Here is a 26,441-nt window from a genome sequence, read left to right as displayed (position 1 = left end):
AATATATAAAAGGTCGGCCAGTAAGGAACCCAGTAGGGATCTATTGGGTAGTGTACATATCGTTATTGTAAATACACCTAGTTCTTTATTTTACTCAGCATGGACTTCCCTTGTCCTTATTGGAAAACCAATATTTTATTGATGGTGTAGGTTCTAGAGGAATGCCTGACTCCCCATTGTCTTCACTGGATGCCACAGGAGCTTTAACACCTGGGAAACCAATTGGCCCTCAGCTTAATATTTGATCTGAAAGATGTCTGTGTAGCACTGACACAGTATTGCACTGAGATGTCAGCCTGGATTGGGCATGCTCAAGGGCTGGAGTGGGCTTGAACCCCTGCCCACCTGATTCAGAAAGAGCCAAGCAGATAAACAAATCTGTGTCTTGCCAGAAAGAGTATTTGAAGTCCCACAACAAAGTCATCTAGCTGTCTTGCTGGCCAACAGTAGCAGTGAAGCTAAGCGAATGGAGGAGCAAATCAAAGTTGTCACAAAGACAATGCACCCCATGGAGAGAAGAGGGTGAGACAGAGACAGAGAGAGACACAGAAATACATAGCTTGCAACGCACCTCTACAATCTTAACTCTCCATAGGTGCTGCCTGAGATGCTAAGTATTTGCAGCATTTTCTGTTTTAATTAGGCAAGAGAATTCTGAATTCTCCCTCTGTGCCAGGCACCAGAATGTGGTGACGAGGGGCTTTTCACAGTAACTTCATTGCAGTGTTAACGTAAGCCTCCTTGTGACAATAAAGAAAGATCATTATCATTGTCACAGATTGAAGAGTTACTGTGACATCAGGGTCGGGATTCTCCCCTACCTGGCGGGGCGGGGGGTTCCGGCGTGATGGAGTGGCGGGAACCACTCTGGCGTCGGGCCGCCCCAAAGGTGCGGATGTCTCCGTACCTTTAGGGGCCAAGCCCTCACCTTGAGGGGCTAGGCCCGCGCCGGAGTGGTTTCCGCTCCACCGGATGGCAGGAAAGGCCTTTGGCGCCACGCCAGCCGGGGCCGAAAGGTCTACGCCGGGCGACACGGGTCGGCGCATGCGGGGGAGCGTCAGCGGCTGCTGACGTCATGCCCGCGCATGCGCATGGGAGGGGGTCTCTTCCGCCTCTGCCATAGTGAAGACCATGGTGAAGGCGTAAGAAAAAGAGTGCCCCCATGGTACAGACCCGCCCGCGGATCGGTGGGCCTCGATCGCGGGCCAGGCCACCGTGGGGGCACCCCCCCCCCCCGGGGCCAGATCGCCCTTCACCCCCCCCCCCCTTCCAGGACTCAGGATCCTGCCCGCGCCGTCTTGTCCCACCGTTCAAAAGGTGGTTTAATCCACGGGACAGGCATTCCAGCAGCGGGACTTCGGCCCATCGTGGGCCGGAGAATCGGCGGGGGTGGGCCCGCCGACCGGCTTGGTGCGATTCCCGCCCCCGCTGACCGGCGCGGCGGGAATCAATCCCCCGCCAAGTCTCTGGTGGCAGAGACTTCGGGACACGGCGGGGGCGGGATTCACGCCAGCCCCCGGCGATTCTCCGACACAGTGTGGGGTGGAGAATCCCGCCCCAGGATCCTGACAAAACAACGACATTGATGTGTTGGGTGCTCTGGATCTGTGGAACAAATACAGGCCACCAACACTTAAAATAGTACAACACTATTTTATTCAGTTAGAAACTGTTGAACATACTTTCATTGTGTGTTAACCCGATGTTAGATTAAACTAAAGACCTATGCCTGTCCTAACCAGTCTATGCACTCAGCACATGGTGAAGATCTGTGCTGTAAGCTCTGTCCTTCTGAGAGGCTGCATCCCGAATGAGCGGGAGCTCTGATGTCCCCTGTCTTTATAGTGAGTGTGCTCTAACTGGTGATTGGCTGCGGTGTTGTGTGTGTTGATTGGTCCCGCTGTGTGTCCATCAGTGTGTGTGTTCCTGCACCATGATATACTGGTGTATATTATGACAGACATATGTTTCTCTCACTTATATATTTAATAGAATCATAAAGGTGGCCATTTTGCTCAATGTGCCTATGTTGGATCTTTGAAAGATCTGTACAATTAGATCCCCAACCGTGCTCTCAGGTATTGCATTCCACATCATAAAAAATTACTCCTCATCTGTGCCGCCACCTCCCCCAGTTGTTTTGACAATTTTGTTAAACCTGTACATGTGTTTTGAGGTCCCAGTTGAAGAATAACAAGGTGACTTGACCAGCAATCTTTCCTCAATCAGCATCACCAAAAGGAATGGTGAACTGATCATATTTAAGCCAGAGAGTGATGGGAATGTGAAACCCACTAGCACATGGCTTGATTGAGGTGATTAGCATAGATGCATTCAGGGAGGTTCTAGATAAGTACTTGAGGGAGAAAGGAAGAAGACTATGCTGATAGATTAGATGAAGTAAGGTAGGAGGAGGCTCGAGTAGAGTATAAATGCCAGCATTAAATGAATGGGCCGAGTAGCCTCTTTTTATGCTGTAAATACTATGTAATTCTATGTAATCTCATTATGAGCAAAAATGAAATATTGTCTTAACTGCATAACACTTTAAAGTAGCTCATTGCATGGGAACAGCTTGCTGGAATAATATCCTCACAGAAGATATTTAAACTATTTTGTGCCTAACTTGTCATCCAAGGACTGGATTATTTCCGGGTTCCAACCTCTCAACATGTGAGCATCAATGACCTAACATGACTTTTAAAGGCAAATAGGCTCCAATTAGCCTGGAGGCAGCTTTGATGCCCAATTAGTGGCACTGGGAATGGCCTAGAGGCAGTGAAGTCATGACAGAGGACAATTCTGAAAAGACACACAGCAGCCAATATTGCGCAAATGCTGCCTGGAGGAATGAAGCAGGAAGATGTTGAGGGGCCCAGCATTGACCTGGGCAGGCAGTCCAGTGTGGCTCTACACTTTTCCAATGCCTCCCTTGAGCCATTTACCGATACGGCCTCTGAGGGGGTTTGTGCCCCTCCCTCCAGACCAAAAGGGCACAGATAGAGGTCGCCATGGACGATAGCAGCTGGGGAGCCATTCAGAGGACATGGGTGCAATGCAGAAAGCGCCTTTATGATCCATTAAGGACTGGAGAACGAGAGGGAAGCAGCACCCAGGTGGCAGATCTCTAACTCTGTCAATGCCTGCATGCACAAGAGCTGATCAGAGTGTGTAAAGATCTCCTTGACATAGTCACATCAAGTGATGAGTTGCATCACTGAGATGTCAGCGATTGTTACATATGGGAGACAATTGAGTATCACTGAGGAGCACAAGATATCACAGCAGCCAGGTCCGCAGTTGAACCCAAGAATGACCCAGATGCATAAAACACACCATCACGGTGACCTTGATGGAGCTACAAGACTTCAGGTCATTATGGACCAGAGCACAAATATCTGAGACTAACTGCCTGGATAGGCATAGTCTCTGAAAACACTGGCTCTCTGTCAGTTGTAGGTAGCGGACCCTTAAATGGGACAGATATGTCTTGGGTAGCACCTCCTTCTGCTGGCAGTCCCTCACTTTGCTCCTCTAGCCTCTACCTGACTAGGAGGATGCATCTGCTGAAGTTCCTCCTAATTACTCTGTCCAATATCCCATCTCAACTCCAAATCCTGCCATTCATTGGCTTACCAGTGCTTCGGCTACCCACCTCTGATGCCCAAGTGATGCCAGCAGGCTTACCTCTCTCTCAAGGGTCCAATCACTCACTCCTCACAAATGCAATCCCCTCAGCACCAGTGACGGTCGTCTTGTGTCACTAGATGAGCATCTGAGCTTAAATTTCCCTTGTCACACAACTGCTGACCACTGCATTCATTTTTTTTTTAAATAATATTTTATTGAAAATTTTTGGTCAACCAACACAGTACATTGTGCATCCTTTACACAACATTATAACAATACAGATAATAATGACCTTTTTTATTTAAACAAGAACAAAAGAAAACAACAACAAATAAATAAATATTAAATAACAAAAATAAAAACTAGCCCTAATTGGCAACTGCCTTGTCTCAGGCCACACCCCCCCCCCCCCCCCCCCCACCCCCCACCCCCCAAGTTCTGGGCTGCTGCTGCTGCCTTCTTTGTTCTCCCCTATCTATCTTTCCGCAAGATATTCGACGAACGGTTGCCACCGCCTTGTAAACCCTTGAGCCGACCCCCTTAGGACGAACTTAATCCGCTCTAACTTTATGAACCCCGCCATATCATTTATCCAGGTCTCCACCCCCGGGGGCTTGGCTTCTTTCCACATTAGCAATATTCTGCGCCGGGCTACTAGGGACGCAAAGGCCAAAACATCGGCCTCTTTCGCCTCCTGCACTCCCGGCTCTTGTGCAACCCCAAATATAGCCAACCCCCAGCTTGGTTCGACCTGGACTCCTACTACTTTCGAAAGCACCTTTGTCACCCCCATCCAAAACCCCTGTAGTGCCGGGCATGACCAAAACATATGGGTATGATTCGCTGGGCTTCTCGAGCACCTCGCACACCTATCCTCCACCCCAAAAAATTTACTGAGCCGTGTTCCAGTCATATGTGCCCTGTGTAATACCTTAAACTGAATCAGGCTTAGCCTGGCGCACGAGGACGACGAGTTTACCCTGTTTAGGGCATCTGCCCACATCCCCTCCTCAATCTCCTCCCCTAGCTCTTCTTCCCATTTCCCTTTTAGTTCGTCCATCATAGTCTCCCCTTCGTCTCTCAATTCCCTATATATATCCGACACCTTACCGTCCCCCACCCATTTCTTTGAGATGACTCTGTCCTGCACCTCTTGTGTCGGGAGCTGCGGGAATTCCCTCACCTGCTGCCTCGCAAAAGCCCTCAATTGCATGTACCTGAATGCATTCCCTTGGGGCAACCCATATTTCTCGGTCAGCGCTCCCAGACTCGCAAACTTCCCATCCACAAATAGATCTTTCAATTGCGTTATACCTGCTCTTTGCCACATTCCATATCCCCCATCCATTCCCCCCGGGGCAAACCTATGGTTGTTTCTTATCGGGGACCCCCCCAGTGCTCCGGTCTTTCCCCTATGTCGTCTCCACTGTCCCCAAATCTTCAGTGTAGCTACCACCACCGGACTCGTGGTATAGTTCCTTGGTGAGAACGGCAATGGGGCTGTCACCATAGCCTGCAGGCTGGTCCCCCTACAGGACGCCCTCTCTAATCTCTTCCACGCCGCTCCTTCCTCCTCTCCCATCCACTTACTCACCATTGAAATATTAGCGGCCCAATAATACTCACTTAGGCTCGGTAGTGCCAGCCCCCCCCTATCCCTACTACGCTGTAAGAATCCCTTCCTCACTCTCGGAGTCTTCCCGGCCCAAACAAAACCCATAATACTCTTTTCTATCCTTTTGAAAAAAGCCTTCGTGATCACCACCGGGAGACACTGAAACACAAAAAGGAATCTCGGGAGGACCACCATCTTAACTGCCTGCACCCTCCCTGCCATTGACAATGCTACCATGTCCCATCTCTTGAAATCTTCCTCCATCTGTTCCACCAACCGCGTCAAATTTAGCCTGTGCAATGTGCCCCAATTCTTAGCTATCTGGATCCCCAGGTAACGAAAGTCTCTTGTTACCTTCCTCAACGGTAGGTCTTCTATTTCTCTACTCTGCTCCCCTGGATGCACCACAAACAGCTCACTCTTTCCCATGTTCAATTTATACCCTGAAAAATCCCCAAACTCCCCAAGTATCCGCATTATTTCTGGCATCCCCTCCGCTGGATCCGCCACATATAGTAGCAGATCATCCGCATATAAAGATACCCGGTGTTCTTCTCCTCCCCTAAGTATTCCCCTCCATCCCTTGGAACCTCTCTCCATATTCATACTGTACACCCTGCGCCTTCCTCCATTGTGCCTCTGCAGTGCCTGTGGTCAGCAAGTCAAATTCCACATGCAACCTTTGCCTTTCCCTATACAGTCCCTCCTCCGGTGCTTCCGCATACTGTCTGTCCACCCTCAAAAGTTCTTGCAACAACCGCTCCCGTTCCTTACTCTCCTGCTTCCCTTTATGTGTCCTTATTGATATCAGCTCCCCCCTAACCACCGCCTTCAACGCCTCCCAGACCACTCCCACCTGAACCTCCCCATTGTCATTGAGTTCCAAGTACTTTTCAATGCATCCCCTCACCCTTAAGCACACCCCCTCATCCGCCATTAGTCCCATATCCATTCTCCAGGGTGGACGCCCTCTTGTTTCCTCCCCTATCTCCAAGTCTACCCAGTGTGGGGCATGATCCGAAATGGCTATAGCCGTATATTCCGTTCCCCTCACCCTCGGGATCAATGCCCTACCCAACACAAAAAAGTCTATGCGTGAATAGACTTTATGGACATAGGAGAAAAACGAGAACTCCTTACTCCTAGGTCTACTGAATCTCCACGGGTCCACCCCTCCCATCTGCTCCATAAAATCCTTAAGCACCTTGGCTGCTGCCGGCCTCCTACCAGTCCTGGACTTCGACCTATCCAGCCTTGGTTCCAACACCGTGTTAAAGTCTCCCCCCATTATCAGCTTTCCGGTCTCTAGGTCTGGGATGCGTCCTAGCATTCGCCTCATAAAATTGGCATCGTCCCAATTCGGGGCATACACGTTTACCAACACCACCATCTCTCCCTGTAATTTGCCACTCACCATCACGTATCTGCCCCCGTTATCCGCCACTATAGTCTTTGCCTCGAACATTACCCGCTTCCCCACTAATATAGCCACCCCCCTGTTTTTCGCATCCAGCCCCGAATGGAACACCTGCCCTACCCATCCTTTGCGCAACCTAACCTGATCTATCAGTTTCAGGTGCGTTTCCTGTAACATGACCACATCTGCTTTAAGTTTCTTAAGGTGTGCGAGTACTCGTGCCCTCTTTATCGGCCCGTTAAGTCCCCTCACGTTCCACGTGATCAGCCGAGTTGGGGGGCTTCCCCCCCCCCCCCCCCTTGCCGGTTAGCCATCATCTTTTTCCAGCTTCTCGCCCAGTTCCCACGCGGCTGTATTTCTCCCAGACGGTGCCCCCCCGCCCATCCTTTCCCGCACCCACTCCCCCCTTTCCCCAGCAGCAGCAACCCAGTAATTCCCCCCTCCCCCCCCCCCCGCTAGACCCCCCGCTAGCGTAATTACTCCCCCCATGTTGCTCCCAGAAGTCAGCAAACTCTGGCTGACCTCGGCTTCCCCCCGTGATCACGGCTCGCCCCGTGCGGTGCCCCCTCCTTCCTGCTTCTCTATTCCCGCCATAATTATCATAGCGCGGGAACCAAGCCCGCGCCTCTCCCTCGGCCCCGCCTCCCATGGCCAACGCCCCATCTCCTCTCCCTCCCCACCTCCCCCCATCACCACCTGTGGGAGAAAGAAAAGTTACCATACCGCAGGATTAATCATACAATACAATCCCTCTTCGCCCCCCCCCCCCCACTCGTCCCACCACTTTGTCCAAACGTTCATTTTCGTAGTCCAATCATTCCAATTTTTCTTCTACAATAAAAGTCCACGCTTCATCCGCCGTCTCAAAGTAGTGGTGCCTCCCTTGATATGTGACCCACAGTCTTGCCGGTTGCAGCATTCCAAACTTTATCTTTTTTTTGTGAAGTACCGCTTTGGCCCGATTAAAGCTCGCCCTCCTTCTCGCCACCTCCGCACTCCAATCTTGATAGACGCGGATCACCGCGTTCTCCCATTTACTACACCGAGTTTTCTTCGCCCATCTAAGGACCATTTCTCTATCCTTAAAACGGAGAAATCTCACCACTATGGCTCTGGGAGCTTCTCCTGCTCTCGGTCCTCGCACCATAACTCGGTATGCTCCCTCCACCTCCAACGGACCCGTCGGGGCCTCCACTCCCATTAACGAGTGCAGCATCGTGCTCACATATGCCCCGACGTCCGCCCCCTCCACACCTTCAGGAAGGCCAAGAATCCTCAAGTTGTTCCTCCTTGCGTTATTTTCCAGTGCCTCCAACCTCTCCACAGATCGTTTCTGGTGTGCCTCCTGTATCTCCGACTTCACCACCAGGCCCTGTATATCGTTTTCATTCTCAGCTGCTTTCGCCTTCACAACCCGAAGCTCCTGCTCCTGGGTCTTTTGTTCCTCTTTCAGCCCTTCAATCGCCTGTAATATCGGGGCCAACAACTCTTTCTTCATTTCCTTTTTTATCTCCTCCACGCAGCGTTTCAAAAACTCTTGTTGTTCAGGGCCCCATATGAAACTGCCACCTTCCGACGCCATCTTGGTTTCTGCTTGCCTTCCTTGCCGTTGTTCCAAAGGATCCGCTGCAATCCGGCCACTTTCCTCTCCTTTTTCCATCCGTGTCCAGGGGGAACACCCTTCTGGTTTACCGCACGGTGTTTTCAGCCGTTAAAATTGCCGTTGGGGCTCCTATCAAGAGCCCAAAAGTCCGTTTCACAGGGAGCTGCCGAAACGTGCGACTCAGCTGGTCATCGCCGCACCCGGAAGTCTCGACCACTGCATTCATGAGGAATCACTGCGTTCTCTAACATGTGCCAGACCCTCTGTTTTCCCTATGCTTCTCCATACACTGTCAATCAGATTCACGATTACTTCAACAAGCTGTTAATTGGAAGTATGCAGGCATCCGGTTCACCCCCTTCCACCACCCCTTTGAAAATCGTTACGCATTCTGGAGACGTTGGAAACCAGTGACACATCCAAGTTCACAATTTTCAATGCGTGCCCGCAACAGACTTTACCCTCACAGGCAAGTCAACTCGTGCCCCAGATGTTCCACAGTCAAACTCTGTTGACAAATTCAAAATGGTGGAATGTTTATTGGATCGAGTGAGTGGGAAAATTCAAGACATCCTGATCCTAAGAAGTTCCCGAAATCTCCAAATGCTGCACAGCAGCATAGAGGCTGAGGGCCTGAATTTCCAAGCCCAGGGCTAAGTAAAGGTACAACTGGCAATAGGTAGAGTGATGAAGATCGGGGGTACGCATGAGGTGTGAATTGGAGGAGCACAGGCATCTCAGGAGGTTGTAGGACTGGAGAAGGTTTCAGAAATGGCCGGTCAGATGTGGGAGAGGGGACAGGCCATGGAGCGATTTGAAAATAAGGTGGGGGAGTCTTAAAGTCGTGACATTGCTGGGCCAAGAGGTCAGTCAAACGTGGTGAAAAAAACTAAAGAAATGTAGAAGAACGCTTGAGATACTTCCTTAAGCCCACTTGGCTGTTTAAAGACAAACAGAAAAAAGAGAGACAGGATAAGGAGGGAAATATACAGTTTACAGCTTGTAAACAGGTTTCTGATTCTAGTTCAAGGTGAGAGCTAGAATATGAGACTCACACCTGTTTTAACATCGTCAGATATGTGTCAAAATGAACTTGAGCCTGTTGTAAATAAAAAGCCTCATTGCATAAGTGACCTACTTGTCAATTTCTATGAGCTAACTAACCAATAATCGGGGTACAGGAACAGAATTAGGAGAGTAAGGATCATTGTATTAAATGGAAATGAATTTTATTCCGTGCAATCAATACAGTGATCCTTCCTATTCAGTCACAAGTAAAATATTACCTTCTGTCCAAGGGGACATTGCAAAATGTGCTTCCCCAAGATTGGATTTTACATACTGCCACGTGCCTGAGTGAGGAGTGAAGACAAGGACATTTCAGAACTGTTTTTAAAAATACTTCCATGGTATGTGAGCATTGCTGGCTGGACCGCCATATGTCCATCGCTAATTGTCCTTGAGAAGGTGGTGGTGAGCTGCCTTCTTGAACTGCTGCAGTCCATGTGGTGCAGGTACATCCGCAATGCTGTTAGGGAGTCGCATGCAAGGAATTTGACCACAGTGAAGGAAAGGCGATATATTTCCAAGTCAGGATGGTGTTTAGATAAGCGGGGAACTTGCAGGTGGTGGTGTTCCTATGAATCTGCTGCCCTTGCCCTTCCTGGTTATGGAGGTCGCAGATTTGGAAGATGCTGTTGAAAGAAGCTTGCGAGTTCCTTGCAGTGCATTTTTGTACATGGTACTCAATGCTGCCACTGTGTGTCAGTGAATGGCCAAGGTGGTGGAAGGGTGCCAATCAAGCAAGTTACTTTGTCCTGGACAGTGTCCAGCTTCTTGAATGTTTGTTGGAGTTGCACTCATCCAGACAAGTGGACAGTATTCCATCACACCCCGTCTTGTGCCTTGACTGATATTTAATTGTCACATGTACCGAAGTACAGTGAAAACTATTTTTCTGCGGCCAAGGAATGTACACAGTACATACATAGTAGACAAAAGATTAATCAACATAGGTTGTAGTGGTGGACAGGCTTTGAGGAGTCAGGAGGTGAGTTACTCGCTGTACCATTTCCAGCCTCAAACTTATTTTAACCGCTGGCCCAGTTCAGCTTATGGTCAATGGTAAACACCAGGATGTTGATGGTGGGACTCAGTGATCATAATGTCTTTTTTTTAAATTTAGAGTACCCAATTATTTTTTTTTCTAATTAAGGGTCAATTTAGCATGGCCAATCTACCTGCCCTGCACATCTTTGGATTGTGGGGGTGAGACCCACGCAGACATGGGGAGAATGTGCAAACTCCACACGGACAGTGACTGGAGCCGGGATCAAACACGGGTCCTCAGCGCCGTGAGGCAGCAGTGCTAACAACTGCGCCACCGTGTTGTCCTAGTGATGATAATGTCATTGAATCTCGGCCTTTGCTGATATGGCTCATCTCAAATAGGAACAGCTGTGAATGTAAGTGTGTGAATGTCTGTGTGTGTACATAGGTTAGTGTGTGAATGTCTGCTGAGTTTGATTCATAGAATCATAGAATTTACAGTGCAGAAGGAGGCCATTCAACCAATCGAGTAAGCACCGGCCCTTACAAAGTGCACCCTACTCAAGCCCACGTATCTACTCTATCCCCGTAACCCAGTAACCCCCACTTAACCTTTTTGGACACTAAGGGCAATTTAGAATGGCCAATCCACCTAACCTGCACATCTTTGGACTGTGGGAGAAAACCGGAGCACCCGGAGGAAACCCACTCACACACGGGGAGAACGTGCAGACTCCGCACAGACAGTGACCCAGCCGGATATTGAACCTGGGACCATGGAGCTGTGAAGCAACTGTGCTAACCACTATGCTACCGTGCTGCCCTGCATTATGGATGAGTGTGTGTTTAGTGAGGCCTCCACATTGTACGCCGACAAATACTCCAACTCTTCAATACCTTCTGACACCACAATGTACATTATTCATTGCTCACTTGGACTGGGTGTTGTAGGGTGTTGGGTGTGGAGCCCCAGCGAATAAGTAACTTGTTTTTAACCCACGTCAGATTTTCCATTCCATTTACATTCTGATGCATCGTAAGCTGCCAATTGACGCACTGCTGGTGTGGATCATCTGAACCCCTATTCTGCTCTGCTTCCAGTTAATCGTCTTTCAAACAGTTAAGGACGTCAGGCATCACTCAATGATTAGTGCTCTCACCTCTACCACTGAATCAAAGGTTTATGTGCTCACATGCCACTCTAGAGCCTTGAGCACATAATCCAACTGACGCTTGCACTGTCGTACTGAGTGATGTGTTGGGTGTTCTGGATCACATACAGGTCACCAACACTTGAAGTAGTGCAACATTATTTTATTGAAAGGTTAACTATTTAAACATACTTGAACTGTGGGTAAATACGATACCAACTTTAACTAAAGACCTTTGCCTTGTCCTAACCAGTTTATGAACTCAGCACATGGTGAATGTCTGTGTTGCAGGCTGTGAGCTCTGTGCTCCGAGCTAGCTGCTACTCGAATGAGCGGGAACTCTGATGCCCCCTGTCTTTATACTGCGTGTGCTCTCACTGGTGATTGGCTGCGGTGTTGTGTGTGTTGATTGGTCCCACTGTGTGTCCATCAGTGTGTGTCTGCACCATGATATACTGGTGTATATTATGACATCCTCCCTTTTATATAACAAAATGTGCCTGCGTGAAAATAAATAGCGTGAGGTGAATGTTCCTGACTACGTGTGTGCAAAATATTTACAGGACTATGTACACAAAACTAAGCTATTTACATGGGAAGGTGGCTGGTGCAGAAAAAAAACAGTGTGTCACACAAATAACGAGATGAACACTATATACAAACCAGTTGAACGATTAAACGGAAGAACAGAACAGACCAGAGAGTCCATTAGTGCACAAAGTTCACAAATTAAATCTCTGAGGTGGTCGACGAATTCTGGTTGATGGGGCCGTTGAGCACTGTGTTGGCGATGAAGTCATTGATGACGGGCCAGTACACTGCTTGTCGGGCCTGTAGGCGGCACTTCTCCACACCAAGATGGCCCTCGTGTAGCTGTTCCAAGACGAGCTGGCGCATGCTGTGTGGGATAACAATGCGGTCCAGCTTCAGGAGGACACCATCGACTACCGCCAGATTGTCTCTGATGTTGTAGAACTGCGGGCATTGGCCCTTGAGTCACCCATCTGTTAGATGGCGCATGATACGCTGTAGCAGGGGGTCAGCCACAGTCTTACGGTGAATTTGGACGAGGCGTTCATCCGTGGCCGGTAGATTGGAGGCCACGAAGGCCACATGGGCGGCAACCTGGCAGACGAATCCCGCTGGGGTGTTGACTGCCCTGGACAGAGCGTCGGCTATGATCAGGTCTTTGCCCGGGGTGTATACAAGCTGGAAGTCGTATCGCCGGAGTTTGAGCAGAATGCGCTGGAGGCGAAACGTCATGTCGTTCAGGACTTTTTGTATTATATTGACCAGCGGGTGATGGTCGGTCTCGACTGTGCATTGGGGAAGGCCGTACACATAATCATGAAACTTGACGACACCGGTCAAAAGGCCCAGGCACTCCTTTTCTATCTGTGCATAGTGCTGTTCCGTGGGGGTCATGGCGCGTGAAGCATATGTAACGGAATGGTCCCCAATGCCAGATTGGCTGGCATCGGTCAAAATTTTTGTCTCGTTCGCTGGATGAAAAAGGCCAATACCGGGGCCGTGGTAAGTTTGGTTTTAAGTTCTCTCCATTCGCGCTCGTGGGCAGGAAGCCATTGGAAGTCTGTCGTCTTCCTGACCAGGTTCCTGAGAGCTGTGGTATGAGAGGTGAGGTTAGGGATGAACGTCCCTAGGAAGTTGACCATGCCCAGAAATCGGAGGACCGCCTTCTTGTCCTCTGGCTTTTTCATGGCTGTGATGGCAGCCACCTTGTCCGCATCCGGCCGCACACCCAACTGGGAGATGTGATCCCCGAGGAACTTGAGTTCCGTCTGGCCGAATGGCTCTGGCTCTGATGAGGCGTAGGCCCTGCTCCCGTATGCGTTTGAACACGTACTGGGGGCGACTGATATGCTCTTGCGGGGTGGTGGACCAGATGGTTATGTCGTCGACATAGACGGGAACACCTTCAATGCCTTCCATCATTTGTTCCATGATCCTGTGGAACACTTCTGACGCCGATATGATCCCAAACGGCATCCTGTTGTAACAATATCTGCCAAAAGGGGTGTTAAAGGGACACAGTTTCCTGCTGGATCTGTCTAGTTGAATTTGCCAGAATCCTTTCGAGGCGTCAAGTTTGGTGAAGAGCTTGGCGCGAGCCATCTCACATGTGATCTCTTCGCGCTTGGGGATAGGGTAATGCTCCCTCATTATGTTGCGATTCAGATCTTTTGGATCAATGCAGATTCTGAGCTCGCCGGAAGGCTTTTTTACGCACACCATGGAACTGACCCAGTCGGTTGGTTCCGTAACTCTGGAGATCACTCCTTGGTCCTGGAGGTCCTGCAGCTGCTGCTTGAGGCGGTCCTTGAGGGATGCTGGGACTCTGCGAGGTGCATGCACCACAGGCGTAGCGTTCTGTTTGAGTAGGATCTTGTAAGTATATGGGAGCGTGCCCATGCCTTCGAAGATGTTGCGGTGCTGGTCGATGATGGCGTTGAGTTGCGCCCTGAAGTCAGCATCCTGGAAGGCAGACGCATCATCAGGAGAGAGAGAGTGAACTCTTTGAACGAGGTTTAGCAGCTTGCACGCCTGTGCGCCAAGCAGGGAGTCTTTCGAGGAGCCCACGATCTCGAAAGGAAGGATGGCTTTTCGTGACTTGTGCGTCACTTCAAGTTGGCATGAGCCGGTAGCAGGAATGATGTTGCCATTGTAGTCCAATAGCTGGCAGGCCGATGGAAGAATGGTTGGTTTGACACGAAGGCTTTGGAAAGCAGACCACCCCATGAGATTGGCGGAGGCACCAGTGTCCAGGCGGAATCGTATTTGGGACCGGTTGACCGTCAGGGTGGCACACCACTCATCGTCTGGATCGATGCTGTATACCGACAGTGGCTGGTGTCTTTGCTTCGGGGACAGCCTGTTTTTCGTTACGACACCGACTCGAAAAGGCGTCTTCGGGTCCTCGGTGTCACTGCTGTGCGAGAGGTCGGAATCGGACTCGGTGACCGTGAGTTGAATTGCCCGAAGGTTCCTGCGAGGCTGGCTGAAGCGATATGAATTGGAAGGCTGAGCTGCTCGGCCGCAGGCAGCATAGTGACCAAGTCTTCCACATCGTAGGCATTGTCGAGATTTTGCGGGGCATTGGCACTTTAAATGGGCGGAGCCACAGTTGCCACACGTCGTGACGTCAGCACGTTCGCTGCGCCACCGCGCATGCGCGGTGCGGTCATGCGTGGTGCGCGCCTGCGCATTACGTTCTTCCATGTCGCCGTCCCCTCGATTGGTGCGTACAAGCGCGGGAGTCCGCGAAAAGCGCACGAAATGGCCGCCCTCATCCAGGCTGAGGCCCTGGAGGTGCTCAATCACTTGAACCCGTTCCACCTCGTGGGGATCTTGCCGCGCCATTTCAGCCGCTTGTATATGGGAGTACCGGCTGGTGGCATTTTCATGTAGGACACAGGTCTCGATGGCGGTCGCAAGGGTGAGTTGCTTTACTTTGAGGAGCTGCTGACGTAGGAGGTCTGACTGAACACCGAAAACGATCTGGTCACGTATCATGGAGTCGGAGGTGGGCCCGTAGCTGCAAGATTGCGCAAGGATGTGGAGGTGCGTTAGAAAGGATTGGAAAGTTTCGTCCTTACCCTGCAAACCCTGCTGGATAGGGGGACTGGACGTGTATGTGTTAAGACATGGGCAGAAGCATTTTGGATGACCTGAAACTTAGGGAGCTTTGGGTCTGGGATACCAGCCAGCAGTATGTTGGAATACTTGAGTTGAGAGGTAGAAAAGGCAGGAATGAGGGTAAATATTTGAAAAAAATAAAAAGCTACAGCTAGTGAGCTGGGGAATGAGACAGAGTCAATGGCTCTTTCAGAGATTCAGCGCACAGCAACGGGATGATTTGACTTCTGCTATCCTGTAAGATTGTAGGATTCTTTTAATGTTTTAGCTAAATTGCTGTTTCTGTTTTCCTTTAAGCTCCTGTGGCATTTCAACTTTTTACTTTAGGCATCCTTATCCTCAAAACAAGATGTAATGTTGTGTGTCGCTGTGTGCTAACATGAAGCCAATAAGTGCACAAAAAAGCCATAATCTCCCAGCTTTACAAAATAATGGGTGGGATATACCAGTCACGTTGTGCAGGGAAAGCAGCATGGCGCAACGTGACCGGTAGATGCCGCGAGATCCCACCTCTGGAATCTATCCGGCTGGTCACGCTTCATGAGATCTAACGTGATCTCACAAGACATCGTGATGTGATTCCCGCCCATCGTTTTGCCGGTAGCCCGGGGTTTCCCTACGGCATGGGGCTGCCCCACAATGGGAAACCTCATTGACCGGCCAGAGAATCAGAGAATCCCAACAGTGTGCTAAACCAGGAATCTGGAGTGGCGGGATGGAGAAACCTGCCCAGCTAGTCTCACTCTAATATGCGTTCCCAAGACATAACCAAGGCGTGGAATCAAACCACCTCACTTTGGAGACCTTGGGTGAACGCTGTTCAGAGCTCGGGCGGGATTCTCCGACCGCCCCGCCGGGTTGGAGAATCGCCAGGGGCTGGCGTGAATCCCGCTCCCGCCGGTTGTCGAATTCTCCGGCACCAGATATTTGGCGGAGGCCTCTCAGGCCCATGATGGGCCGACGTCCTGCTGCTGGAATGCCTGTCCCGCCGACGAGGATCAAACCACCTCTCTTCCCGGCTGGACTAGGCGGCGCGGGCGGGCTCCGGGGTCCTGGGGGGGCGTAGGGCAATCTGGCCCCGGGGGATGCCCCCCATGGTGGCCTGGCCTGCGATCGGGGCCCACCGAACCACGGGAGGGCCTGTGCCATGGGGGCACTCTTTTACTAAGTGTCGGCTGTTTAGGTCTCCGCGATGGCCGACATGTAGGTACCCCCCCTGCGCATGGGCGGGGATGACGTCAGCAGCCGCTGACCCTCCCGCGCATGTGTGGATTTCCGCCACCCGGCGAAGACCTTTCAGCCCCGACTGGCGTGGCGCCAAAGGCCTTTCCCGCCAGTCGGCGGCGCGCAAACCACTCCTGCGCGGGGCTAGCCCCTCAAGGTGAGGGCTTGGCCCCTAAAGGTGTGGAGAAATCCGCTCCTGGGTGTCTGCAAATTGGGACCAGATGGAACAGCGTTTAGGTGCATGCCCTCTATGCAAGGTAGTACCCTGGCACTGCCAGCCTGGCACTTAGGCAGGGCCACTTGTGGCAATGCTGCCTGGGTGCGTGGTGCCAGGCTGGTATTTTTGCACAGTGGTCATTGGGCTCGGGTGCCCTGCAAGGGGGGGGGCTGTCCTTATAGGAAGTTGGGGCTGGGGGGTTTCGGGAGTCGTGTCAGGGGTTCGTGATGCCATTTTTAAATGGCGAGCGGAGCTCACCAGTGCAGAAAATAGGCTAAGTGCGACCTCATGAAGGAGTTCCCCGCTGATCTACCCAGATGGTATTATATAGAGAGGTGTTTCTCGGCACTCTGGCTAATCTTGTGCTACGGGTCTCTGTTCCCATTCAGGTAGATTGCACCCAATGATTCTCAGGATATGGACATTTTGGGCAAGGCCATTATTTATTGCTCATCCCTAGTTGCCCTGTTGTGAGAGTCACCGCCTGATGCACTATCAATTACCACAAAGACGACAGTAGTGGAATAATCGAGGCTTTATTGAGCAAAGATGTTGTGCCTCCTGTAGCTGGAACCAGAATGGCTTCATCACCGGTGAGCACACACATTTATACGCTGCCTGCTGGGAGGAGCCAGCAAGCAGGGATTTACCCATGTACCTCTACTGTACGGGCAGTGCTGTAATACATGTAATATAGTACTAAAGGTGAGTACCACATTCACCCCCTGTTAAAAAGAGTCCGGCGGGGGTGGTGAAAAACATTACAAGTTAAGTCTGTCGGGGGTTTTGACCCTCCGCTGCGATCGCCTCAGTCCTGATGGTGATGTGGGCGCCGACTTGGTCACCTGCGACTCCGGGAGCGTGTTGTCCTCGTCTTCGTCACCCTGGAGTGGATCCAGTGGGAGGACGGATCCTGCTGGGGTGGGGGCTGCGGTGAGGTTCGCTGGAGGGAGGGTGAGTGGCGCAGGGGTGAATGAGGCAACCGGGGGAGGGGGGGCGGGGGGCGTGGCGGGGGGGAGGGGGGGGTGGTGTCAGGTCGCGGAGGGAGACAGTGTCTTGGCGTCTGTCGGGGTGTGCCAGGTAGGCGTACTGCAGGTTCGCATGTAGGAGGTGGACTTTTTCGACCAAGGGGTCCGATTTATGGCTCCGCACATGATTCCGAAGGAGGACAGGTCCAGGAACTGTCAGCCATGTTGGGAGCGAGACCCCGGAGGTGGACTTCCTGGGGAAGGTAAACACACTTTCGTGTGGGGTCTCGTTAGTCGCGGTGCAGAGGAGCGATCGGATGGAGTGGAGCGCATCGGGGAGGACCTCCTGCCAACGGGAGACTGGGAGACTCCGAGACCGAAGGGCCTGCAGGACGGCCTTCCAGACCATCCCGTTCTCCCTCTCCACCTGCCCGTTTCCCCGGGGGTTGTAGCTGGTCGTTCTGCTCGAGGCAATGCCCTTGCTGAGCAGGAACTGATGCAGTTGGACTGTAGTGAGAGTGCTACCCATTGAACCAAAAGAGCCATCATGTTGATCCTTCTGGTGTGCATACAAGAGGAGAAAACTGTGGAGATAGGAGTTGGACAGGTTAGAGACACTGGGAAATAATGGGGTGGATTCTCCATTCTCCAACTCTGGTATCGGAAATCCCGACCGGATGGAGAATGGTGAGTGGCCTGAAAAACAGGATCAATGCCAGTCTCCAGACCCGTTGCGGTGCTCTGCTGCCCAGCCATCAGCCTCGGTGAACTATCCACCCTACACTGGCAGCACCATGCAAATCACAATTTACATATGTTTAAGTATGATTAATGGGCTAGAAGCCCGAATCTTCACCCCCCTGTTCTGCTCCACCCCTCACAGCCAGGAGCCACGCAGGTGGGATTTGGTGCACGTTTTTTACCAGCGGGACCCAGGGACCATAGCCATTGAGGAGAAGCAAGGGGGTAAGCAAACCTCTGAAACTTTTTGGGCTTGCCGGGGGATGGTCAGGTAGGACCTCAGGTAGGAGCAGGGAATTACTTGGTGGCAAGTGCGTGGACTCGGGGGGCTAGATTCTCTGATACTGGGGCTATGTCCCCATGCCAGCATGGAAACAGTGGCACTTTACGCCAGGAAAACTGGCGCAATACGGCCACCAATTCTCCATTTTGCTGGGGGCGAGCAGGAATTTGCAGCGTAGAGCACCCGGCTCTAGCTGCTGATACGCCCCGGAGAATTACTGGTTCCATGGCCACGCATGTTCACGGCGGCGGTCTGCAGCGGCCGCGGCGTGCTTCACGGCAGAGTCCACTCGCTGACCCTGCCCGCGAAATAGTCCTCCCCTTCTGTCGGCTCGCCCGCCCAAGACCACCCTCCCCCACAATGCCCCCAGCCCCGAATAATGTTCCCCCCCCCCCACCCGGCCTGGGGATTGACCCCCCCCCCCCCCCCGACTGTGGCGGAGTTTGACCGAGTCCGCAGCCGCCACGCCGAGTTCCTGACAGGTGAGACCATGGGTGACCCACGCCGTCGGGAACCCGGCCAGTCGGGGGCGGAGCATCGGGGGGCCTGAGGCCCTTGATACATGGCACGGCGTACTCTGTGAGTACGCCAGTTTGGAGGGCGAAGCATCGCGAAAGCAGTGCCGCCCCGATTCTGTCGTAAGCTTGGATTCTCCAGCCGGTCGCCGAACGCGATTTCCCACTTGCGATCGGGGTGTCCTGGCTGACACCCCCTTTGCTGCATGAATTTATTTAAACCCACCTCCTAGCTGCAATTTACAGGCTCCTGGCTGTTGAGACTGCTGACAGTATCCTGCAAATGCTGTGAGGGTTTTTGGTCATGTGAATCCCCACCCAGACCACCATTTGGGCACCCTCATACCCCAGCAGTATCATCAAGCAGATGGACTTAGCGATGCTCAGTCGCCGGCCCACCAGGTGTTGGCACTCCTCAATGCACTCCTTGGCGCTGCTCCACAACAGAGGAAGCAGGGGATTAGCAAAGCTCACCCCAAACAAAGGACACATGCACTGTGGGTGGGGTAACCCTCCCTGCCTCACAGCCCCTCTCAGAGTAAAAGCCTCACCTGTGGCACTATCAGCAAGCCCAGCGCTGAGTATCACGAGGTGTCTCTAAGCCCTACCTGCCCAGCACACCCCTTATCCCAGCTATCCCGCCCCCAGCCAGGAAATCTGACCAGCTCCCTGTCACAATCTGTGTGTTAAACCCAGGCTCCACATCACACTGCAGCTAAGGCCCCAGCAAACTCCCACATCCCTCTCACGCCATCTGCAGGACCTGCCCACACACCAGGCTCTTAGCATGGTGCCAACTGCACAGTATGACCGTCTACACCACACAGCCAGTTGCCACCCTCTTGGTGGGAGAGCACAAGGCTCACCCAGTGAGGAGACCCACAGTAGGCCACACTGGGAGAAACAGGGCAGGGGCCACAGAGCCTATCACTAACATTGATTGTGGCAGCTACCAGTACCCCTGTTGGTAGTGTTGGGTTGTGAGGATAGAGGCTCCCCACATGACAGGCTAGGTGCTAGTCGCTGGTGGAGCAAGGATGCAGTGTGGACTACATCATCTCAAAGGGGCTGTGGAGGGGAAATATATTGAGGGTGGCGCAGAACTCAGGGTGACCATGTAACCTGCTGGTATTGGATGCTCAAGGGAATCCTCATCTTGCTGACAGTCTCTGTCTCTCCTTTCTGTCCTCTCAGAGATGGATTTCAGGCTACAGCCAGCAATGCTCACTGTCTACCTAGCCGCTGCTGCCACTGCAGATGCACGGCAGAGAGAACACCAGGGCCAGGCCACGGAAAGGAGCCTTCTCCAGGAGAACAGGAGCAAGCCGATGTGGCTCGTGCCGGCCCTCCAACAGCCTGAGGATGAGGTGCGAAGGAGGCACCACTTCAGGCCACATTCATACCATCAGCACCTGTCCTTCAAGGAGCTGCCAGACCGCACTGATGACTTTGACTCACTGGGGAGACCATGAGCAACCTGTGCCAGATGTGGGTATGGAGGAGAACACTCGCTACAGATGGCCATCAAGGTGATGGACGCACTGAGCTGTTATGCCTCGAGCTCATTCCAAGGTCCGAACGGGGACCAGTGTCAAATCTCACGAACATCCACACACAGGTGCACTTGCTCTGTCATGGATACCCTATGCCCCCAAGCATCAGACTACATCACCTTCAAACTGGACCAGGCCCAACAGGATACCCGGGCAGCAGGATTTGCTGCCATCGCTGGCATACCCCAGGTTCAGGGGGCGATCAATGGCACACATGATGCCCTCAAAGCACTTGCTCGACATGAGGTGTCCTTCATCAATGGGGAGAGCTTCCACTCCATGAATGTACAATTGGTGTGCGACCACCAGCTCCACATCATGTACGTCCATGTCCGATATCCAGGCAGGGTGCACGATGCGTACATCCTGGCACATTCGTCAGTTTCCGGCACCTGCGAGGCACTCACTCGGGTGAGGTGTTGTCTAATGGGCGAAAAAGGTTACCCGCTGAGGTCATGGCTAGTGATGCCTTTTCAGAGGCCCCAGATCAAGGTGGAGAACCTTTATAATGATGTTCACTCAGGAACCAGGAGAGTCACTGAGCGGTACATCAGCATTCTCAAGATATGCTTCCAATGCCTGGACTGCTCTGGTGGGGCACTCCAGTCTAGCCCCCAGAGGGTCTCGAGCATCGTGATGGTCTGCTGCATCCTTCATAACATTGCACAGCAGCAGGGCGACATGTTGCAGGAGGAGACCACCGCACACGGGACAACCTCATCACCTCCCGATTCATCAACGAGGAGGCTAGTCCATCAGCAGGTCTGCTGCGCTGCCCCCCATCTTCCCCCAACCCGCCCTCCTTCAAACACCATGCCCCCCACCCAAAATCCAACTTCCCCAAGCCTCTCAACCCTTCCCTTAGCCCTTCCACCATTTCCCTCTCCCTCAGTCCTTCACAATAATACAAATAATAATAATAATAATCTTTATTGTCACAAGTAGGCCTACATTAACACTGCAATGAAGTTACTGTGAAAAGCTCCTAGTCGCCACACTCCGGCACCTGTTCGGGTACACAGAGGGGGAATTCAGAATGTCCAAATTACCTAACAGCAGGTCTTTTGGAACTTTGTGGGAGGAAACCGGAGCACCCGGAGGAAACCCACGCAGACACAGGAGAACGCACAGGCAGCAACCCAAGCCGGGAATCGGGTGGACTGCGTGTGGGCTGCATGTTGGACAATTTGCATGACATGAACTGCTCCTTACCGGCTTTCTTAGTGGCAGTGCGTAGTTACCCCAATTCTCCACTGGCGGCAGCACATATTCTCCAGGCCAACTTGGCAGGGCAGCTGATATGCAAGGAAATGTTTGGGATGAATTTACAGGTCCTGCACCTCAGTACTGAGCTGGGCCTGAGTATGGGTTGCCGCCTTCCACAGTTATTCTGGAGTCTTCAGGAATTCTCCAGTGAGCAAAATCCTGGAGAAAAATCATGGGGGAAAAGAGTAAAATAATGGGTGCAATCTGCCAGCCGCGTTGCACCCAAAAGAACATGACCAGTAGATGCCTCTTCTGGGATGTACCCGGCTCGCCGCACTTCACGAGATCTAATACAATCGAGCGAGACATCGCAATCTGAATCCCGCCCATAATGGGTGGGATCAATATTTTGCAAATCTGCAGATTAGAATGGGGCAGCTAGTCTCACTCTGATATGCACTTCCCTGATCTCCCAAGGCTCTGGGATCTAACCCCTTCGCTTCGGAGACCTTTAACAGGGACCAGATGGAATGGCACTTGTGGGGGTCCTTCTTCATGTACACCCGAAGGCTCAGCGCCGTCGCACGCTGCCCCCGGAGTGGCTGCGGGGGAGATGAGACGGTCACCCACGTCCTTGTGGAAAGTGCCTTTGCAAAGAAGGACTGGAAAGAGATGCAGTGGTATTTTTCAAGGTTCACCCTGAAAAGCTCTGTGACACAGGACTCTGTGCTCTACGGACTGTTTCCAGGAACACACACAGAGATAAACATCAACTGCTGCTGGAAGGTCATCAACTCGGTGAAAGACGCTCTTTGGTCTGCCCGAAACTTGCTGATCTTCCAGTGCAAAGAACTGTCCTCGACCGAATGTTGCAGACTGGCACATTCCAAGGTCGAGGACTACGTGCTGAGGGACGCGCTCAAGTTTGGGGCAGCTGCCGCGAAGGCGCAATGGGGAAAGGCCACTGTGTAAGGTCTTCCAGCAAATATACATTGAGGGGCTGGTAACCGTGTAAAACCCCTTGGTCTGGGTCATTAACACTCGAATGTACAAAAGCATTGAAAGAAACATGACGATGTAAATACTTAAGAAAGAATTGCAAAGTAAACAGGGAAATGTGTGGAATGTCATCCCAATTGAATGCAAGAAAGTCAAGTGAATATGTAACTTTGATGGAAATGTACAGTCATAACAATTTGAAATGTTCTGTAATATTTTTTAGAGATTTTTTGTGAATAAAGTATATTTTTTGAAAAAAAAACTTGTGGGGGTCCCTCAGGAGATCGGAGGTCCACAGGTGCTGGTCCTCTGGAAAGGGTAGCACCCTGGCACTGCCAGCCTTGCATCCTGGTAGTGCCAGCAGGCTGGAAGTGCCAAAGTGCCATGCTGGCATTTCTCCCATGCTTTGCCTGGGGGTGCCATGCATGTGTCAGGTGGTGTGGGGCGGGGGGCCATTTGGAGCTCCTCAGTGCAGGAAATGGGACCTAAGAGTGGCCTCGGCAGGACATAACCCACTGAGGCCCTGAATTGAAACAGAGTCCTGACAGATAGCATGGTGTATCGTGGTGCTGTGAGTGCCGGGAAGCACCCAGTTAAACGCGCTCATCACGGGAGCCTGTTCCCATTTGGTTAGACCGCGCCCGGTTATTTTTTTCGATTTTCTTTGAACGCATTTTGTTTTAATAATTGTAAAATTATCGGACATAGTGGGCAAAGGCAGTTTAACAGTCAGGAATCATCCAATCGAGTAAGGAAAAACCTATTTCCTTCTGATTGGCCCTGTGAAGGTGGGAAACTACGGTGATGGGTGTACTGGGCGACCAATGCCAAGTGGTGTGCGGGCATGGGGTGAGCATATTGGGGGCGGGTGGTCCTCTAGGCACATAGGTAACCATAGATGGTCTGAGAGGTGTGTGGGCCAGTACAGGGTGACAACACCTTTGGCGCCAATGTTCCAGTGAGTTCCTCCATCAGGAACATTCCTCTGCAGGATCAGGGAGAGCTGGCAGCATACTGGGGAACAGAAAGGGGGAAAATAATGGAGGACAGTTCTGGATGAACTAGAGAGGAAGGTTCACTGCAGCATTGACAGCAAGAAAATGGAGAAACCAGAAAGGTTTGGATTCATTTTAAGTCGAATATTCAATCCCACAATCACGATAATCTGATGGGAAAGATCTCCACTGAAGCATTAACAACATTTGTTCTTTTGAATCAACGGTAAGAATCAGCAAGTGGATTATTTTAGCATCCTATTTTGTTTTCCTGTTTGTTTGCTCCACACAACACTAGTTTCCTATGTGAGGGTATTAGTGGAAAGAGCCTGTCCTCTAATGGCTGGTTTCCTCCTTGTTTAAATATATTGAGGTGGACATGTGGAGAAAGAACAAGGGGATGGGACAAATTTGATAGTTCTTTCAAAGAGCTGGCATAGGCATGGTTAGTCAAATGGGGTTCTGTGCTGTCACTCTGTTTCTATACTGGGAGGCTGGACCGGTACCTGAACTGACATCAACTGTTGCCAATGGAAAGTTGCAAAATATCTTTGTGTCCTTCTTTAAGATGATGCACAACATCATTGACATCATTGTTGGTCCTCTTGGAGGTTGTTTGTTGTTGTTTCTCTTCCCACATCTAGAGATGCACAAGGCCGACTTACATCTGTTCCCATTGCGAGGTTTTTCCTAGAACAGCTCACTAGCCTGTCGCCCCTCTTGAAGGTAATACTTCCTAATATCACCTAAGCAACGTGGAAAACCTAGTTACCTTGACTTTTGAGCCTGACTCAAATGTGTCCATTTTTTTTTGCTGGCGTCATTGCTTCTGGTAATTAGAGTGGGCCAGAAATTCACCAATTATATTGTAGAATTCAGTCCACCACCACGAACCTCTCCAATTACATATAGCGGGAAGTGTATGGGAAGGACATTGCTTACCTCGAGAACAAAGCCACACTCTGCATAGGTGTGTCATCTTGCCCTGTACGCACCTAGGAAAGGTGTGGAGGCCCCCTGCTGATGAAAACAATAGTTATGTTACTGGAGATCGCCACAGAAAACATCTCTTATCAACTTATACAGATGCACCAGAGAAAGCATCCTATCTGGCTGCATCACAGCCTGGTATAGCAACTGCTCGGACCAAGACTGCAAGAAACTTCAGAGAGTTGTGAACACCGCCCAGTCCATCACACAAACCTGCCTCCCATCCATTGACTCCATCTACACCTCCCACTGACTGGGGAAAGAGGACAGCGTACTCTCACCCAGCTTACTCACTCTTCCAACTTTTTCCATCGGGCAGGAGATACAAATGTCTGAGAACACGCATGAACAGACTCAAAAACAGCTTCTTCCCCACTTTTACCAGACTCCTAAACAACCCTCTTATGGACTGACCTGATTGACACTACACACTGTATGCTTCACCCGATGCCAGTGTTATGAAGTTACATTGTGTACCTTGTGTTGCCCTATTATGTATTTTCTTTTATTTCCTTTTCTTTTCATGTCACGTGACAATAAACAAATTCTTTTTTTAAATAAATTTAGAGTATCCAATAATTTTTTTCCAATTAAGGGGCAGTTTAGCATGGCCAATCCACCTACCCTGCATGTCTTTTGAGTTGTGGGGCCGAAACCCACGCAAACACGGGGAGAATGTGCAAACTCCACACGGACAGTGTCCCAGAGCCAGGATCGAACCTGGGACCTCAATGCCATGAGGCTGATAAACAAATCCAAATCCAAATCTCATCCAGCTGGCCGCATGGCCAGGCACAGTACACTATTATAGCCTGCCAACTTCTGAACAAACAGATGCCACACTGAAGGAACCAGGAACAGTAATATCACTTCCTTGTAGGATTGCAGATGTTATCTCCAGTACTGGACAGCGACAAATCACCTCCACTGCTGGATGTAGGTCATTTCCTTCAGTGTCAGACAGTAGGATATCTACCTCAGAAGGAGACAATTTGTTATCATCTTCAGTACTGGACAATAAAATATCTTCTTCAGTGCCGGACAGTAGAATATCTACCTCAGAAGAAGACAATTTGATCATCTTCAGTACTGGACAATAGAACACTTCCTTCAGTGCCGGACAGTGGGATATCTACCTCAGAAGGAGACAATTTTTTATCATCTCTAGTACTGGACAATAAAATATCTCCTTCAATGCCAGACATGAGGATATCTACCTCAGAAGGAGACAATTTGTTATCTTCTCTAGTCCTGGACAATAGAATATCTCCTTCAGTGCCGGACAGTGGGATATCTACCTCAGAAGGAAACAATTTGTTATCATCTTCAGTACTGGACAATAGAACACTTCCTTCAGTGCCGGATAGTGGGATATGTACCTCAGAAGGAGACAATTTATCATCTTCAGTACTGGACAATAGAACACTTCCTTCAGTGCCGGACAGTGGGATATCTACCTCAGAATAAGACAATTTTTTAACATCATCAGTACTGGACAATAAAATATCTCCTTCAGTGCCAGACAGTAGAATATCTACCTCAGAAGAAGACAATTTGTTATCATCTTCAGTACTGGACAATAGAACACTTCCTTCAGTGCCGGACAGTGGGATATGTACCTCAGAAGGAGA

At 51.0% G+C, this 26,441-nt stretch overlaps 1 long non-coding RNA gene across 1 annotated transcript in view; it reads right to left on the bottom strand.

Annotated features, from left to right (window-relative positions):
- The window catches only part of LOC140429780 (uncharacterized), a 111,572-nt gene extending 86,738 nt beyond the window's left edge, over positions 1–24,834 (bottom strand). Inside the window, exon 1 of the long non-coding RNA XR_011949193.1 lies at positions 24,763–24,834. This is a non-coding gene — a long non-coding RNA (uncharacterized lncRNA). The remainder of the gene's footprint in view (positions 1–24,762) is intronic.
- Positions 24,835–26,441: the final 1,607 nt, after the last annotated feature.

The sequence above is a fragment of the Scyliorhinus torazame genome, chromosome 1 (assembly GCF_047496885.1).
Source record: "Scyliorhinus torazame isolate Kashiwa2021f chromosome 1, sScyTor2.1, whole genome shotgun sequence".
NCBI classification, from domain to species: Eukaryota; Metazoa; Chordata; class Chondrichthyes; order Carcharhiniformes; family Scyliorhinidae; genus Scyliorhinus; species Scyliorhinus torazame.
The sequence above is the reverse complement of the archived record's forward strand: the minus strand, read 5'-3'. Positions and strand labels throughout refer to the sequence as shown.